The sequence below is a fragment of the Orycteropus afer genome, unplaced genomic scaffold (genome assembly GCF_000298275.1).
Source record: "Orycteropus afer afer isolate SDZICR_OR568_19922 unplaced genomic scaffold, OryAfe1.0 scaffold00017, whole genome shotgun sequence".
Lineage (NCBI taxonomy): Eukaryota > Metazoa > Chordata > Mammalia > Tubulidentata > Orycteropodidae > Orycteropus > Orycteropus afer.
In genome coordinates this window covers 18,475,336-18,494,401 of record NW_006921604.1, presented here as the reverse complement: position 1 = coordinate 18,494,401, position 19,066 = coordinate 18,475,336, and positions in this window count along the sequence as shown.

Here is a 19,066-nt window from a genome sequence, read left to right as displayed (position 1 = left end):
ATATATGAGAGAGCGAGAGAGAGAGAGAGAGATTTTAAGAAATGACTTACACTGTTGAGAAAGCTGTCAAGTCCCAAATAAGGGGGTCAAGGGTCAAGTGTCAGGCTGAAGACTTTTCCTGACTCATATGATTGTAGAGAATCCAAAATCTACAAGTCAGATAGCAGGCTACTGGCTCACGCCTCAAGAACTAGAGGTCAGAAAATGATAAGTTGGATGCAGGATTGGGAAGAGAGTTTGCTAAAATGTCCATATATATTGGATGCAAGCCACACTCCCAAATAAACTGATTGGCTTTCAACTGATTTGTTTTTCAATTGATTGGTTGCTCACTTCAGAACACAAAATGGAAGATGATTACATTATATTATATTATGGCAGAGCAATCAGTCCAATGTCTGCCAAACCACTGAGAATCATAGCCTAGCCAATTGGACACATAGCATTAACCATCACAGTATCATTACCATGGACTTATACTGTCAGTAAACTATTTGGCAATGTATACTAAAATAATTCCCTTAGTCAAAGCATATTTGGTTCATCAAAAATCACACAGAATGTATTAAGGTGTAGGGACTAGAAATCATTTACCTGCTGTTACCAAAGGACTCTTCAGCCAAAGAAAACAAAAGTCCTCTCATCTTAATGACCCTACCACTCATGGCTGCAGTTCTCACTTTTGTGTTGATGGGATCCACTCTACGAGGCAACATGCTTCAACCACTGCATATTGCCATTCATGACAATGATCTTGGTCTTCAGTGTTGCAGTTGTCAAATGTTAAGACATATACCATTTCATAAATACATTTTTTTTTTCTTTTTCTGTTGCTGTTTAATTGATTTTGATCCATGGCTACACCCTGTGTTACAATGTGGAACCTCCCCATAGGGATTTCTCAGCTATAATTTTTATGGAAGCACATCACCAAGACTTTCCTTGCTGCAATTCTCGGTGAGTTTGAATCACCAATTGTTTTGGTTAGCAGTTGCTCATATAGGCAAGGATTAATATTTTAGTTTTAGGTAAAGAAATCACCAAAGATTTCTTTATTCCATGGCATGTAAAATTACAGAACTCAGTAATTTTATTTTAAATATCACCTAGTTTTGACTACAATAGAATGATTTATTCAGACCAACTAAGTATTTTGTTTAAAAACAAAGAAAGTATATACCAGGATATATTTTTAAAAAAATATCTGAAGTGATTTTGCTTAATTTTGTGCCTTATCAATTCATAAAGTAGTGCTAAAATTATGTACAAGTTTCTGTGTTAGACACACTGATGACTCTGAGAAAGAGGAAGAGAAAATCTCCCAGGACTAAAATCTACTTGAAGAGATATTACAAACACACATGAGTAAGACACTATAATAAAGGACAGCACAAAATTAAGTGCCCATGATTGGTAAGGGAAATAACTGCAGGGATTTAGAAGATGAAGTGAAAGAGGCTGTTGTGGGTTGGCTCATGAGAGAAAGTTTCTTGAACACTGCAGATTCAGGACCAACGTGTTTGAATGAAAGCAGCCCTGGTGGCACAAACAGTTAAGTGCTCAGCTGCTAACTTAAAGATTTGTCATTTGAACCCACAAAGTGGCTCTGCAGGAGAAAGATCTGGTGATTTGCTTTTGTGAAGGTTAAAAAAACTGAAAACAAAACAAAACAATAGCCCTTGAGGCAATTCTGCACTGCCACATAGAGTCACTATGAGTTGAAAATGACTTCATAGCACTTAACATCAATATTACTAATTACTTTCTTGCAGCATTAATGATATTGGTTAATAATTTACACATTGTACTGGATCACCTTTCTTTGGAATGGGCACAGATATAGATTTCTTCCAGTTGATGAGTCAGGTAGCTGTATTCCAAATTTCATGGCATAGATGAATGATCACCTCCAGAGATGCAGCCTTTGTTGAAACACTTCATTTGGTATTCGGTCAATTCCTGCAGCCTTATTTTTACCAATGTTTATAACAACTGGAACTTCTTCCTTTAATACTATCGTTTCCTGATCATATGCTACCTCATGCAATGGTTGAATGTTGATCAATTATTTTTGTTACAGCCATTTTGTGTATTCCTTCCATCTTCTTTTGATGCTTCCTGTCTTATTCAATTTTTTTGGTACAGTGATTCTCTGTACTCCATCAGTCATCTTTTGATGATTCCTGTGTTGTTCAATATTTTGCCCATGCAATCTTTCAATATTGTAGTTTGATACTTGAATTTTTCTTCAGTTCTTTCAGCTTGAGAAATTCCAAGCAAGTTCTTCCCTTTGAATTTTCTAACTCCAAGTTTTTGCATAGTTCATTAAATACTTTATTTTGTCTTTTCAAATTGCCCTTTGAAATCTTCTGTTTGGCCCTTTTACTTCATTATATCTTCTACTAGCTTTAGCTAATATCCACTCAAGAGAAAATTTCAGAGTATTTTCTGATACCCATTTTTTTTTTCTTCCTTTCCTGGCTTTTTAATTAGTTTTTAATTTTATTTGCCAAAAATAATTCAAAAACAATTGCAGCAGTACATCAACAGGGAGCTGCTACAAATTCAAGCTGGATTCAGAAGAAGGCTTGGAATGAGAGATATCATTGCTGATGTCAAATGGATCTTGGCTGAAATCAAAGAATACCAGAAAGATGTTTAACTGTATTTTATTGACCAGGCAAAGGCAGTCACCTGTGTGGATCATAACTAATTATGGATAACTTTGTGAAGAATAGGACTTCCAGAGCACTTAAATGTGCTCAGACAGAACCTGTACATAGAGCAAGAAGCAGTGTTTTAAACAGAACAAGGTGATATTGCATGGCTTAAATTCAAGAAAGGTATGTGTCAGGGTTGTATCTTTTTCTCATATGTTTCCACTCTGTATCCTGAGCAAATAATCTGAGAAGCTGCAATATATGAAGAAGAATTTGGCATAAGATTGGAGGAAGACTTGTTAATAACCTGCAGTGTGCAGAGGACACGTTCTTGCTTGCTGAAAGTGAAGACTTCAAGTACCTATTGATGAAGATCAAAGGCTACAGCCTTCAGTATGGATTACACCAAAAAAAAAAAAAAAAAAAAAAAATCCTCACAACTCTATCAATAAAAATGTCATGAGAAACAAAATATATACAGTTGCCAAGGATTTCTATTTACTTGGATCCACAATCAACACCCATGGAAGCAGCAGTTAAAAAATCAAATGACATATTGAATTGGGCAAATCTGCTGTAAAAGATATTTTTAAAGAGTTCATAAGCAAAGATTTCACTTTGAGGACTAAGGTGAACCTGGCCCAAGCATTGTATTTTCAATAGCCTAGTATGCATTTGAAAGATGGACAATAAATAAGGAATACTGAAGAAGAAAGGATACATTTTAATGATGGTATTGGTGAAGAATATTGAATTGGACTGCCAGAAGAATGAGCAAATCTGTGTTGGAAGAAGTACAGCCAGAATGCTTCTTAGAAGGAAAGATGCTTATACTTTATCTCACATACTTTGGATATGTTATCAGGAGGGACCTCATGGAGCTCATGTTTTCAGGAAGAAACTGGAGAGGGACATCACACAGATGAAGTAGGGGGTTAGTAGAAAAGAGGAAGACCCTCAATAAGATGGATTTGACACAGTGGCTGCAGCAGTGGGCTCAAATGTAGCAAGAATTGTGAAGATGGAGCAGAACCAAGGAGAGTTTCGTTCTGTTATACATAAGGTTGCTATGAATCAGAACCTACTTTGAAGATACCTAACACCAACATGTTTGAATGATTGGTGGGGTGGACATGTGAATAAAAACAAGTAATATTTAGAAGGTAAGCTCCCATCTAGTCTTGTTGGAGAAGTAAAAAAAAAAAAAAAATCAGATGGAAATTTAACTGACATTAGACTCAAATAATTAGAGTCAAAGCAAGGAGATCTCTCTTTTCAGAGAATCTGGGGACTTTGCAGTGTTTTGAATTGAGAAGCTAGGTGAGCAAATAAAGGGTTTGTGAATATAGGTCTAACAGAGGGATTTTGGGTATTTGGGGATAGCCAGGTTTTGATGAGGATACTGATCTACATGTGTTTGTGTGTGTGTTGGAGGAATGTGGGGAGAAACCTGGAAGTCACTACTGTGGACCTTTCAGTCATAAATTTTTGAAATATAAATTTCCTTTATAAGTAAAAGGATATGGTAACAAGTTTTTAAAAAATGAACACACATGGGTGAATTATTGGAAATTGTATTAATTTGTATTCTGCAGCTCACTTTCAATGTTCCCACTACACTGCTTTCTCCAGTATTGCTTTGAGTATGATTTCAATTTGTCCATGTACAGTCAAAAGTAAATAATATAAAGTTCAAAATTGTAAAATCAGTAGTTTGACTACAGCCTGCTTTTCTGACACTGCATGATATCAGTCTTTAATGTGTCTAACTACAGATTTTTTGTGCCTTTCTACCAACTATCCCCAGGGGCAAAATACTGTTTCATTCTTTGATGTCTAAAGTCCTATTTCCATAACCTAGCTTCTATTGAAGACTGAACAGATGGCTATGATTGAAAGAATGGGAAACAACAGGAGTTGGTGATGAAATAAAGAAATTGGAACTCTCTTCCATTGCTGATGGGAGTGTAAAATGGCACAGCCACTGTGGGAAAAAATTTTGGGGTTCCCCCCAAAATTAAGCACAGAATTACCATGTGATCCAGAAATTTTACTTGCAGGTATGTATTCAAAAGAAGTGAAATCAGTAACTATGGGAGGAAGTGGGAGGGGAGCTGTTGCATTGTAAATTTTGGTCAATGACATGAGACAAAGTATATGTGAACTGCTGTATGAAAAGTGAATTTACTCTGTAATCTTCACCCAAATCAAAATAAAATTAAAAAAAAAAAAGAAGAAGTGAAATCAGGAACACAGACACTTGTACACCAATGTTCATTGTAGCAGAATTCACAAAAACCAAAAGGTGGAAATAGTCCAAATGCCCATGAACATATTGATGGATAAATAAAATGTGTATATATACAATTGAATGTTACATGCCTTCTTCCAAGACAGATTTATTCATGTATAGTGGTGACTTGCATGATGGCTGTGATAATGGAAGCTATGCTATCAATATTTCAAATACCACCCGTAGTGGATATGGCCACCCATAGTAGACAGATTTCAGTGGAGCTTGCAGACCAACACAGACTAGAAGAGTGACAGAGTGAGGTCCATTTATGAATAAATTGGCCACCTCAAACCTTATGAATAGCTGTGAAACATAATCTGATATTAAGCCAGAAGGTGAGCCTCTTAGGGTGGATGTATCAAAACATGACTAGCAAAGAGTTGCTTCTTCAAAGTAGAGTCAACCTACCTGGCATGGATGGAGTAAAACTTTGGTACCTCCATTTGCTGATGTGACATGACTCAAAATGAGAAGAAACAGAGGCAAAAATTCATTAATAATCATAATGTGGAATGTACAAAGTTTAAATCTAGGAAAATTGGAATTTCTCAAAAATAAAATCAAATGCATAAAGATCAATATCCTAGGCATTAGTGAGCTGAAAGGTACTGGTATTGATAATTTTGAATTGGACAGTTATATAGTCTACTATGTCAGGAATGACAAATTGGAGAAGAATGAAATCACATTTATCATCAAAAATTACATTTCAAGATGTATTCTAAGTACAGTGCAGTCAGTGATAGGATAATTTCCATATGCCTACAAGGAAGATCAGTTAATATAACCAATATTCAAATTTATACCCAACCACTAAAGCCAAAGATGAAGAAATTGATGATTTTCAACAACTTCTGCGGTCTGAAATTGCCCAAGCATGCAATCAAGATGGACTGGTAATTACTGGTGATAGGAATGCTAAAGTTGGAAGCAAAGAAGAATCATGAGTAGTTAGAAAATTGGCCTTGGTGATAGAAATGATGCTGGAAATCACATGACAGAATTTTGTAAGACCAACAACATATGCCTTGCACATACCTTTCTTCAACAACATAAATGATTATTAGTGTACTTTGCCAGATGGGATACACAGGAATCAAATCTACTACATCTATGGAATGAGATGATGGAGAAGCTCATTATCACTCAGAACAAGGCTAGTGGCCAACTCTGGAAAAGACCATCAATTGCTCATGTGAAAATTTAAGTTGAAGCTGAAGAAAATTAGAACAAGTCTATGAAGAGCCAAATATGACCTTGAGTATATCTCAGTGGAATTTAGAGATCATCTGTAGACTAGATTTGACACACTGAACACGAATGACTGAAGAAAAGATGAGTTGTGGGATGACATCAAGATCTTCATACATGAGGAAAGAAAAAGGCCATTAAAAAGAAAAGAAAAAGTACATGTTAGATGAGACTTAGAAATTTTCTCTTGAATGGACAGTAGCTAAAGTGAGTGGAAGAAATGAAATAAAAGAGCTGAAGAGAAGATTTCAAAGGGCAGCTTGAGAAGACAAATAAATATTACAATGAAATGTGCAAAGACTTCGAGTTAGAAAATCTAAAGAGAATCGTATACTCAGCATTTCCAAGTTGAAAGAACTGAAGAAAAAAATTCAGGTCTTGAATTGCAATACTGAAGAGTTCAATGGGCAAAATGTTGAATGATGCAAGAGATGTCAAAAGAAGGTGGAAGGAATACACAGAGTTGCTGTATCAAAAAGAATTGGTCAATGTTCAACAATTTCAGGAGGTAACATATGATCAAGAACCGATGGTACTGAATGAAGTCCAAGGTACACTGAAGGAACTGGTGCAAAACAAGACTGTAAGAAGGTGTTTACCTGTGTTTTACTGACCATGCAAAAACATTTTACTGCATGGATCATAAAAAATTATGGATAACATTGTGAAGAATGGGAATTCCAAAATGCTTAAGTGTGCTCATGAGGAACCTATACATAGAGGAAGAAGCAGTTGTTTGAATAGAGCAAGGAGATACTGCATGGATTTAAAACAGAAAAGGTGTGCATTAACATTGTATCCTTTCACCATACTTATTCAATCTGTTTGCTGAGGAAATGATCTGTGTAGTTGGACTATGTGAAGAAGAATGCAACATCAGAATTGGAGGAAGACTGATTAACAACCTGTTATATGTAGATGACACAAGCTTGTTTGCTAAAAGGAAAGAGGATTTAAGGTACTTAATGATGAAGATCAATACTACAGCTTCATTGTGGATTACTTCTCAACACAGAGAGAACAAGAATACTCACAACTGGACCAATAAACAGCATCATGATAAACAGATTGAAGTTATCAAGGATTTCCTCTTGCTTGGATCCACAATCAATGCTCATGGAAACAGCAGACAAGAAATCAAATGATGTATTGCATTCAGCAAATCTGCAGCTAAAGAACGCTTTAAAGTGTTAAAGAGCAAAGATGTCACTTTGATGATTAAGGTGCACCTGATCCAAGGCATAGCATTTTCAATTGCCTCATATGCATGTGGAAGCTGAATAGGGAAGGCAGCTGAAGAATTGATGCAGTGGAATTGTGTTGTTGAGAAGAGTACTGAAATATACCATGGACTTCCAGAAGAATGAACAAATCTGTCTTTGGACGAAGTATAGCCAAATGCTCTTTAGGAAAGAATATTTCCACATGCATTGACTGTGGATCCAAGTAAAATGAAATCCTTGACAACTTCAATCTTATCTCCTTCTATCCTGATGGTGCTTATTTGTCCAGTTTTGAGGACTTCAGTTTTCTTCTTATTGAGATGTAATCCATACTGAAGGCTGTAGTTTTTGATATTTGCCAGTAAGTGCTTCAAGTCCTCTTTGCTTTCATCAAGAAACATTGCATCATCTGCATATTGTAGTCAAAATATGCAACTGTATAGTTACAAATGGGTGAATTTTATTATATGTTCTTTATTCATGTCATCAGTAGGGTCTGATACCTAGAGAAGGATATCAGGCTTGGTAAAGTGGAGATCAGTGAAAAAGAAGAAGACTCTCAAAGAGATGGATTGACACAGTGGCTGCAACAATGGGCTCAAGCATGTGAGATTTTGAGGCAAGATTGTGTTTTGGTCTGTTGTACATAGGGTCGCTATGAGTCGAAACCAACTTGAAGGCACCTAACAACAGCATTACATGCCACAAAGGATAATGAAGTCTTGATTTATGCTACAACATAGATGAACCTTGAAAACACTATGCTGACAAAAACAAATCAGTCACAAAATGATAAATATTGTATGATTCCATTTATTAGTGACTACCAAGGGCAGGGGCAAGAAAGGAGGACAATATGACTCATTTCTTAGGGGTTATTGAGCTTCTGTTAGGAATGATGTTAAAATGTGTAACAAATTGTGATGGTTAATTTTATGTGTCACCTTGGCAAGGCTGATTCTCAGTGGTTTGGACAGTTACTGGTCTGCTTGCTATTTTATAATGTAAGTATTCACTTTACATGATGTGATCTTATGTGATAAATCAGTTGAAAGGGGAGTTTTCATGGGGAGTGGTCTTCCTCCATAATATAAATGGATATTCTGGCAGAGTTGGCTCATTCTCTCTCCCCCCATCCTCCCACACAACTAGTTTCATTGGTTCCTTTTCTCTAGAGAACTCGAAGACACGAATAATGGTTGTAATCTAAGAATATGATAAACATAATGTCACTAATTATACATATTAAAAATATTGAAATTATATTTGGCATAATAAAGAAATATAAACAAAGAATTTGTTCAGACTGTATATATTGCTATAAGACTTAGTGCTTTACAAGAACTTAGTGGTTTTGTGTCCTTCTGAGTATAACTCAATGTGACCCTCTGCCCTGGGATAGAGCAAGCCAGAGAGAGGAAAAGCCTTGCTGATTTAATGGGATTGTTTACAGGTGCAACTAGTGAAAACCAAGAAAAGAACCCAAACTCATTGCCATTGAGTTCATTCTGACTCCTAATGACCCCCATTGGGTTTCTGAAGTGGCAAATCTTTACTGAAGCAGATTGCCCCATCTTTCTTCCTTGAGGTGGCTGGTGTGTTTGAACTGTCAACCATCTGGTTAGCAGTCAAATGCCTTAGGCACTATGCCTCAAGAGATCCTTTTAACTAGTGAAGAGTGGGATCATATTTGGGGGGGTTCTGAAGGAAGTATGTAGGACCTGCCTCTTTCATTTTTTCCTTTCTCCTTTTAGGTGGTATTGGAAGAGTGAATAAAGTCAGGTATCTTCTATTCCCTTAGACTGATGAAACACACTGAGGTTAGGGTCTCCAACTTTCTGAAATGACTTGTACTCAAGTATAGGCTAACTAAATGGTTCTCAGTCCTCCTACTTTCAGGGTGACCATTCTTCCAATTGCTATATTTAAAAAGCTGGCATGATATGAAGGGATGGACACTGGGAGGAGGTAACTATGGGGAGGAAGTGGGAGGGGAGCTGCTGCATTGTAAATTTTGGTCAATGACATGAGACAAAGTATATGTGAACTGCTGTATGAAAAGTGAATTTACTCTGTAAATCTTCACCCAAATCCTAACAAAAAAAAAAAAAAAAAGCTGGCATGATTCCATCCTATAACTAAGGCTTAACTCTTCACAGCCCCAGTAACTTTAAAGATTCAGGGAAATTATCTTTCTTCTACTTTACTTTTTTCTGCTTATTTCTCAAATTCTCTGAGATCCCCATCTCTTGTTCTCTGTGGCCTACACAGAGGCAAGCATGGAGAAGAGATCCTTTCTCCTTCAATTCCTCCTTCAGTGTCTCTGATATGAAGGTCATGTTTATTGCTCATTTGTATTTATGCCCTGTGGTCTTGGGGGGAAATAATATCACTGTACAACAGAAACAACTTCAATTTTATATTGCATTATCTTTATTGTTAAAAGGATTCTTATCCAATATCACCTGTCATGTTTTTGGACCTTTCCCTCTACCTTATAAACTTTCTCCTTACTTTAACCCCTCATGGCTTTTCTCAATAATAATAACATTTTCTGTTATTGTAATGATTTATTTATGCAATATTAGGCTCTCTTTTCATTCTGTTTTTTGTTTCTTGACCATACTCTTAGGCCTATCTCTTCACACTTACCTAGCCAATCAAAATCATTCTCTCCTTAAGGGAAAGTCTATGCCAGTTTCAAAGAACACTCCTGTTTTGGTTGCCTAGTGCTGCTCTAACAGAAAATACCACAAATGGGATGGCTTTAACAAACAGGAGTTTATTCTCTTACAGTTTTGGAGGCTAGAAGTCCAAGTTCAAAGTGCCAGACTCTAAGGGCTGGGTGAAAGCCCCTTGACCTTGGGCTTCAGCTCTGTCTCTTGCTCCTGGCTCAATGAAGGCTTTTCTTCACTCAGATAGCTGCTGGCTGCTGAGGCTGACAAGCCCAAGGTCAACGAAGAAAGATAGCACAGTCTCGCCCGATATTACCAAACCACATGGCAGGCCATTGATTCAAGTCCACTAAGAGTTCCAAGATCAGCAGACAAAATGACAGGTTGCTGAATAACAACTCGGCTATATGAGAGATTCAAGCATGCCAAAACCTGTATAACTCCTTCAAAGCTGCATTTTAGATACTGGAAATGGACCACATCCCTAAAGCAGCAACTCAGCTGTTCCAGTGGATTCCACCATAGAGTTGATTAACTACATCCAACTGCCTGGTCACTCAACCAAGCCCAGCCAAGTTGATACATAACCTTAAGTACTACAACTCCTTTACCCTGTTTCTCCAAATAATTCTCTATATACATCTGAGTTAGTTACCCCATATGTCCAAAAAACCAAACACACTGTCATCAAGTCAATTTCAACTCAAAGAGACCTTATAGGACAGAGTGAAACTGCCTATCATGCTTCCAAGGCTGTACATATTTACAGAAGCAGACTGCCTTATCTTTCTCCCCGAGAGCAGCTGGAGGGTTCAACTCCTGACCTTTTGGTTAGCAGCTGAATGCCTTCACCACTGGGCCACCGGCGCCCCTTAACCAAACCTAGTGTCATTGAGTCAATTCCAACTCATAGTACTTTCCTATTACTGCTATGCAAGTTACCCTAAACTTTGTGGTTTAAAACAACAAAAATTTATTCTCTTATAATTTTGTAAATCAGAGGTCCAAATGGATTCCACTGGCCTGATATCTAGATGTCAGCAGGGCTTCACTCCCTCAGGACACTCTAGGAGAGAATTCATTTTCTTGCCTTTTCCAAGTCCTAAAGATTTCCTGTATTCCTTGGCTTGTGGCTCATTCCTCCATCTTCAAAGCCAGCAGCATAGCACCTTCAAATCTCTCTACCTCTGAACCTCTGTTTTTGTCATTAAATCCTTTTCTCTGACTCTTAATCTCTTGCCTCCCTTTTTCCTTATAAGGATATTTGTAACTACATTGGCCCCCTACATATTATCCAGGATAATCTCCCACCATAAAATATTTAATTTTAAGCACATCTTAAAAGTCTCTTTTGCTATATAAGGTGACACATTCATAAATTCTATGAATTTGGATGTGGACATCTTTGGAGGCCATATTTCTGTCTGCCATATGGTCCCTGTTTTGGTTTCCTAATGCTGCTCTAACAGAAATACCACAAATGGGATGGCTTTAACAAACAGGAGTTTATTCTCTTACAATTTTGGAGGCTATATCCAAGTTCAAGGTATCAGGCTCTAGGGGCTGGGTCAAACCCCTTAACCTTGGGCTTCACCTCTGCCTCCTGTTCCCAGCCCACTGAAGATGAAAGCTTTTCTTCACTCAAATAGTTGCTGGCTGCTGAGGCTGACAAACCCAAGGTCAATGAGTAAAAAGGCACAGTCCCAATGTTACCAAACAACACAGCATGCCAGTAATTCAAGTCCAGAAGTCCCAAGATCCGCAGGGCATGACAGGCTGCTGAACAATGACTTGGCTACATGCATGGTGGAAGCAGCCCACATTCCTAAAGCATCTACTCAGCTGCCCAGTAGATTCCACCATGGAATTCATTACCAGTCTCACCATGGGGAATAACTACATTCAGCTGCTCAGCCACTCAACCAGCCCCAGCCAAGCTGACATACAACTTTAACTATCATAGTCCCTTTCCCTTCTAGGGACCTTCTAAAGAAGTATGTAGCATGAGAGGTGGAGAAACTGGGTGTTTGTCTATTGATTTCCATGCTATTCTTCACTGGCTGAAGGTTGTCCCAGGACATTAAATTTTAGGCACTTTCTGACTGCCATGCATATGGGCTCAGTAAGTTCCTGCAACACAAGAAAACCCTCAGGAAGAGAGGCAGAGAGACTTGGTGCTGGAGATGGGAAGCTATCTGCAAGAGTGGCAACCCTCCTTTTAGGTGGGCTCAGAGGTACCAAAGAATTAGGGAGTGAGGCAATACCAATGATTGCTATAGACTCCAATCACATTCTTCCAAAATCCTTAATATTCTATTAAGAGCCCTACCTATCCCTAGACTAATTTTTCTGTTCATTTGTTTTCCAATTTTCCTTTTTAAATTTTCTAGCAGAAATTTAATCTCCTCTGTGGAATTTTTTTGAGTTAGTCACATTCTTCCCTGCCCTTCCCTAAGATATTGTACTTTATAGTTGTGATGCAATACCATCTGTCTTCATCTCTAGTGCAATAGCTACCATTTTAATACAAAATCTGTTTCCTATCTAGGCAGCAAAGTCCATGAAAGCTGGAATTTTGCTTTCTGAAATAATTTCCTTATTTCTAGCTAGAATAGTCATGCTTAATCAATGATTGGTAAATGAGTAAATGGAAAGCTAAGTTTTGTGCTATCCCGAGTTACTGCAATATTGGCTTATATGTGTGCTCAACCACTTACCCACAATTTTTCAACATTTTAGTAGGTATTTTTATTTGGCTTGGGAATGATAGAAGGAGTCTCACTTGGGTCTTTCCTTTACATTTTCCTCTCCATTTTTTCCCTTGGACCTGAATCTTGGCTTTTAAGGAAAGAAAAAAATAATCATTTACTTCAAATCAAAGATTTCACATGATTTGAACACTGAATATAATTAAACCTAGAACTCTGCCCTTTCCTCATTTCAACCACAAGAGAAGGCTACCTCAACCGCTGAATCAACTCAAGACCTTCCCACACCAGAACACCATAACCTCAGCTGGGTTTCTTCCTGTGAAAAGGCATGACTTTATCCACATAAATGTGCCTGCCAATGAAGTAGTGGAGAACCAGAACTTTAAATGCAAAGTAGGTACAGACCACAGTGGTGGCTTCTCAATGTGTAATTACTTTTCAGAGGTGGTGCAAACTTTAACCTTAAAGGAACAAATTAATGTGATAACAACGTGAACCAGTTCAGGAATTATATCAGCTCTCCTTTAAGTTATGAATGGCACAATTTCGATGTCAGCAATTTGGCTGCTTTTAGTCAGAAATACATTAATATAATGATTTCACATCTCATTACGTACTTATATATATTTAAATGAACAAACAAACATGCAAAGTCATGATTTTATTGTTCCTGGGAATTGCAAAACAATTATCTGTGGCTTAGATATTCAAATCCACGTCTTTGTCTAAGGAGATTAATAGTGCTCAGATGAGTTTAAATGAGATACACATATAATTTCCATAAGATGAGGTTTATAATTTTATTTTCATATCACTAGCTCTTGTCTTTTCTTTGTCAGCTACGTATAGAATGAAAGATTATGTCAGGAAACAAGTGAAACAGGTGGGATGACCTGATTTAAACCAACACTGAAAATGAACTGAATTTCCTATACTCTAGACCGTAGAGCCATTTTCAGGAACCGTCTTTCTCTCTCTCGCTTTTTTTTTTTTTTCCTCCACTTCTCTTCCTTTTGTCAGGTTATCTGAGGGAGAAATCAATGGCAGATACCATTCATTTATTCATTTACAGTCAACAAATATTTATTGATGTATCCCTTACAATTTTATATCAATGTCACAAAGTATGAACACACAAAAACAAATATGTATCATGTTATTAGATTAAAAATTACTACTAGAATAAAAAATACAATGACTAATGAATGTAATTATTAAATTATATTTAATTTAATTTAATATGAGTTTTTTCCAGAATTTAACTCATTTTATCTAAGTCTGTTAGGTCAAATAAGAGTCATTAGCTTATGTGCAACTGGGTAATACTTTTTGGTGGTTGGAAATCAAATTAAGGTAGTAATTAATTTAAGTAAATGCTATCCTTATGCCCATTAGATAGATGTTCTTAATGTTGGATTATAATGCCTACTTTTACTTTTCCTACAAATCCATCATGTTATTTGTTTCTTCTCACATGTTGCCATTATATGCTTAACAATCCTGTAAAAATATTTTATCTATGCTTTTTTGTTTTATGAGCTGCTCTGATGGCATAGTGGGTAAGGCATTTGGTTGCTAACCCACCAGCTATTTCATGGGAGGATGATGAAGCAATCTACTTCTGTAAAGACTGACAGCCTTAGTAACCCAACGGGGTCACTATGAGTCGGAATCAATTTGATGGCAGTTTTTTTTTTTTTTTTTTTATGATACATGTCACTTGTAATATTACCTTACCAGAAAACAAAACAAACCCACTGCTATTGAGTTGATTCTGACTCATAGCGTCCCCCGTTGGGTTTCTGAGGCAGTAAATCTTTGCAGAAGTAGATTGCCCAGTCTTGCTTCCATGGAGTGGCTGGTGGGTTTGAACCAGCAACCTTCTGATTAGCAGTCAGATGCCTTAGTCACTGTGCTACAAGTATCATGTAAAAGATAAAAAAAAAAAAAAAAAAATCTTGGCTCTGACTTATGGCGACCTCATGTGTATCAAAATAGAACTGCTCCAGAGGGCTTTCAATGATTGATTTTTTGGCAATAGACCGTCAGGCCTTTCTTCAGAGTTGCCGCTGGCTGGAGTTAAGCATCCAAACTTTGGCTTAGCAGCTGAACACATTGACATGACCCAGAAACTTCATGTATAAGATACTAATTCTTTTGACGAATATGGAAATAATAAAAGTTTTAAAAATTAAACTTAAAGCATTTGTCATTCTCCCAGTTTGCCAGTCAATTAAAGTAGACACTTTGGAGTTATCTTTGAACTCTTTTTGTCTCTCATCCCATTTATTCAGTAAAGCCTTGGAAATGTTTTATTTGTGGCATTTCTAGAAAAAATCCTTCATTTCTATTTCTACTGCTGCTCTTCCAGTTCACTTCCTTGTTGCTTCACACCTGAATTATTGAAATAACCTAACTGTTCTCCTTGTTCACATTTTCTGTATGCTCCAATCCAATCTGCACTGCTAACAGGTTATTCCTTCTGAAACACATCTTAGAAACCTTCAATAGCTCATGTGACATTTATCTCACTTAACAGAGTTGACTTTCTTAGACACAGGCTCTGGTGCCTGCTTACTTCTTTTTAAGTTCTGGGATTCTTAAACTTTAATGTAGCATAATGGGTAATACATTTGGCCACTGACCCAAAGGTCAGTGGTTCAAAGCCTTCAGCTGCTCCAAGGGAGGAAGATAAGGCAATCTACTGCCACAAAGATTTACAGCCTTGAAAATCCAATGGGAATCACTATGAGTTGGAATTGACTTGATGGCAATGGGTACTGTGTAAAAGTAGCTCTTAAGTTCTAGGGACCTTGTTAAAAAAAACTACGGTATACTTGTTGCATTGATTGCCCCAATAAAAGACCTCCCTGTATCTTAGTCTTTTGCATTGTGAATATGTAGCTACTACCATCAAGAAGTGGGTCTATTTCTCAAACTGTAAAGAGCTAACTGGTAAAATTTCAAATATTCTGATTTTAAAGGTAAACCTAGTAATTTTCAAGGGGTATATTCATTTTTTAAAAATGAGTCTCCAAAGGAGACCTACATAAATGAAAGAGCATACCATGATCATGGATAGGAAGACTTAATATCATGAATATGTCCATACCACCCAATGTGATCTACAGACATAATGCAATCTTGATCTAGATTCCATCATCTTTATTTAAAAAGATGGAAAAATTAATCACCAAATTTATATGGAAAAGAGACCCCAGATAAATAAACCACTACTAAAGAAGAATGAAGTAGGAGACCTCATATTCCCTGATCTTAAAACCTATTTTACAGCCACAATAGTTAAAACAGACTAGTAGTGGTACAACAACAGACACAAAGACTAATAGAGCAGAATAGGGAACCCAGAAATAAATCCATCTACCTATGGACAGCTGATCTTTGACAAAAGAGCAGAAGCTCATTAAATGGGAAAGAGATCATCTCTTTAATAAAAGGTCCTGTCAAAACTGGATATCCATTTGCAGGAAAATGAAACAGGACCCATACCTCACACGATAAACAAAAAGTGAAATCAAGTTTGATCAAAGATCTGAATGTAAAACCTAAATCATAAAGACCACCAAAGAATAATTAGAGACATTGTAGGGACTCTAATTCAGACTTAAATACACAATCAAATATCACTAAAAATGCACACACACCAGAAGACAAAGTAATTGACTGGGACCTCTTAAAAATTAGATACTATGTACATCATGGGAGCTCTGGTAGTGTAGTGCCTAAGACACTTGACTGCCAAGCAGACGGCTGGTGGTTCAAACCCACCAGCCACTCCTTGGAAGGAAGGTTGGGCAATCTACTTCCGTAGTGATACTGCCTCAGAAACCTAAGGAGGGGTCACTATGAGTTGGGTCCCACTCGATGGCACATAACAACAACAACAACATATACATCAAAAGATTTCACTAAAAGAGTTAAAAGGGAAGACACAGAGTAGGAAAAAAAAAATTGGCAATGTATCAGACAAGGGACTAATTTCTAAAATTTATAGAAAAATTAAGCAACTTAAAAACAAAAAGACAAGTAATAAAATTAAAAAAATGGGAAGAGGACATGAACCAACACTTCAACAAAGAAAACATCCAGGCAGCTAACATACACATGAAGAAATGCTCACAATCATTAACTATTAGAGAGATGCAAATGAAAATAACATTGACATACTATTATCACCCCAGCACTAACTGAAAAGATCAAATAAACAGAAAACAACAAATGTTTGCAAAGATGTGGAGAGATTGCAACCCTCATACACTGCTGTTGTTGTTGTTGTTATGTGCCATCGAGTTGGCCCCGACTCATAGCGACCCCTCCTTGGGTTTCCCGAGGCAGTATCACTACGGAAGTAGGATTGCCCAACCTTCCTTCCAAGGAGTGGCTGGTGGGTTTGAACCGCCAGCCTTCTGGTTAGCAGTCAAGTGATTTAGCCACTATGCTACCAGAGCTCCGACTATAAAATGGTGCAACTGCTGTGGAAAACATTATGGCACTTCCTTAAAAAGCTGCAAATAGAAATACCATATGATCCAGCAATCCTACTACTAGGTGTATATTTGAGAGGAATAAGATCCATGACATGAACAGATATATGCACACCCATGTTCATCACAGCACTGTTCTCGATAGCAGAAAGATAGAAACAACCTAAATGCCCCTCAGTAGATCAACCTAAATGCCCCTATCAATGGATCAACAAAAGGTGGTACATACACACAAATGGAATACTATGCAACATTAAAGAACAATGATCAATCTGTGAAACATGTCTTAACATAGATGCACTTAGAGCGTATTATGCCAAGTGAAATTAATCAATCACAAAAGGACAAATATTTTATGAGACTACTATTGTAAAAAGTCAAGAAAAGGGTTTCATAAAAAAAGATATATTCTTTGATGGTTAGGAGGGGTAGGTGGGGAAGGGAAGGTAAAGCATTAACTAAAGACCCCTCTGGTGGTGCAGTGCCCAAGGCACTAACTTAGGTGAAAGAAAAAAAAAATTCCAAAGGAAAAACAAATAAGAAAAGAAAAGTGTGAGAGTAGAATAATGATATTTTGGGACAAAACCAAAACCCAAACCCAAACCAAACTCACTGTCATTGTGTCATATCTGACTCATAGCAACCCCTCCTTGGGTTTCCGAGGCAGTTTTACTATAGAAGTAGATTGCCTCATCTTCCTTCTGACATGTACCCTTAAAACCTCCCATGTACACTTAAAATATGAGTGAAAAAATAAATAAAAATTTGTGCCAATGAAATAGGGAATAAACAAACAGTAAGGCAATGGTTCATATCAAAAGAGGGGTGTGATATCTATTGGACACATTACTCAGTAATAAGAAAATTTAAAAAAAAATCTAAACATCTAATAAATTATCTTTTCAACTACCTAACAATGACTTTCACACTGAATCACTGCTTCAAGATCATGATATCAACATGTCAAAAGTTTGCAGCTACAGTTTCTTCCATCTTCCCATCCCTCATGTCAGCCAGGAGTGCTTTCTGGTGCAAGAAACAGAAAAAAAAAAAAAAAAAGGACACTAATCAGGACTTAAGTAAGCTGACATTTATGATCTTACCTCACAAGAAATCTGGAGACAGATGATTCCTGGCATTGATTCAATTGCTCAACAGCACTGGCAGGGATCCAGCCTCCTTCCATCTTTCTACTGCCATCCTTAGCATGTTGGCTATTAGTCCTCACTCTTGTCACCCCATGTTTGCAAAATGGCTACCACAGTTTCAGGTATCACATCTTCATACAAGGCAGGGAAACAAGGAAAGGAGCAGTCGTTAAGAGGCTCTGTGTACTGTCTTGGGAAAACAAACAAACAAACAAGCTGATGATGCCTAGAACCAAAGTAATGGTTCTAAGGTATAAAAATTTTGAAATATATTTAGAATGTAGAAATGACATGACAAAAGAGGATGCTCTGAGAATTATAGGTTGAGCAACTAGGTAGGTGGTGATGGTACCTTTAATGGAAATATAGAGTATTGAAAGATTTGGTATAAGAGAAAGACAAAGAAACTGATTTTTTAGTTTGAGGAGCCCTAGTGATATCCATGGGGAGCTCTGTTGGCATAGTGCCTAAGGCATTTGACTGCTAACCAGAAGGCTGGGGGTTCAAACCCACCAGCCACTCCTTGGAAAGAAGACTGGGCAATCTACTTCCGTAGTCATACCACCTTGGAAAGCCAAGGAGGGGTCGCTATGTGTT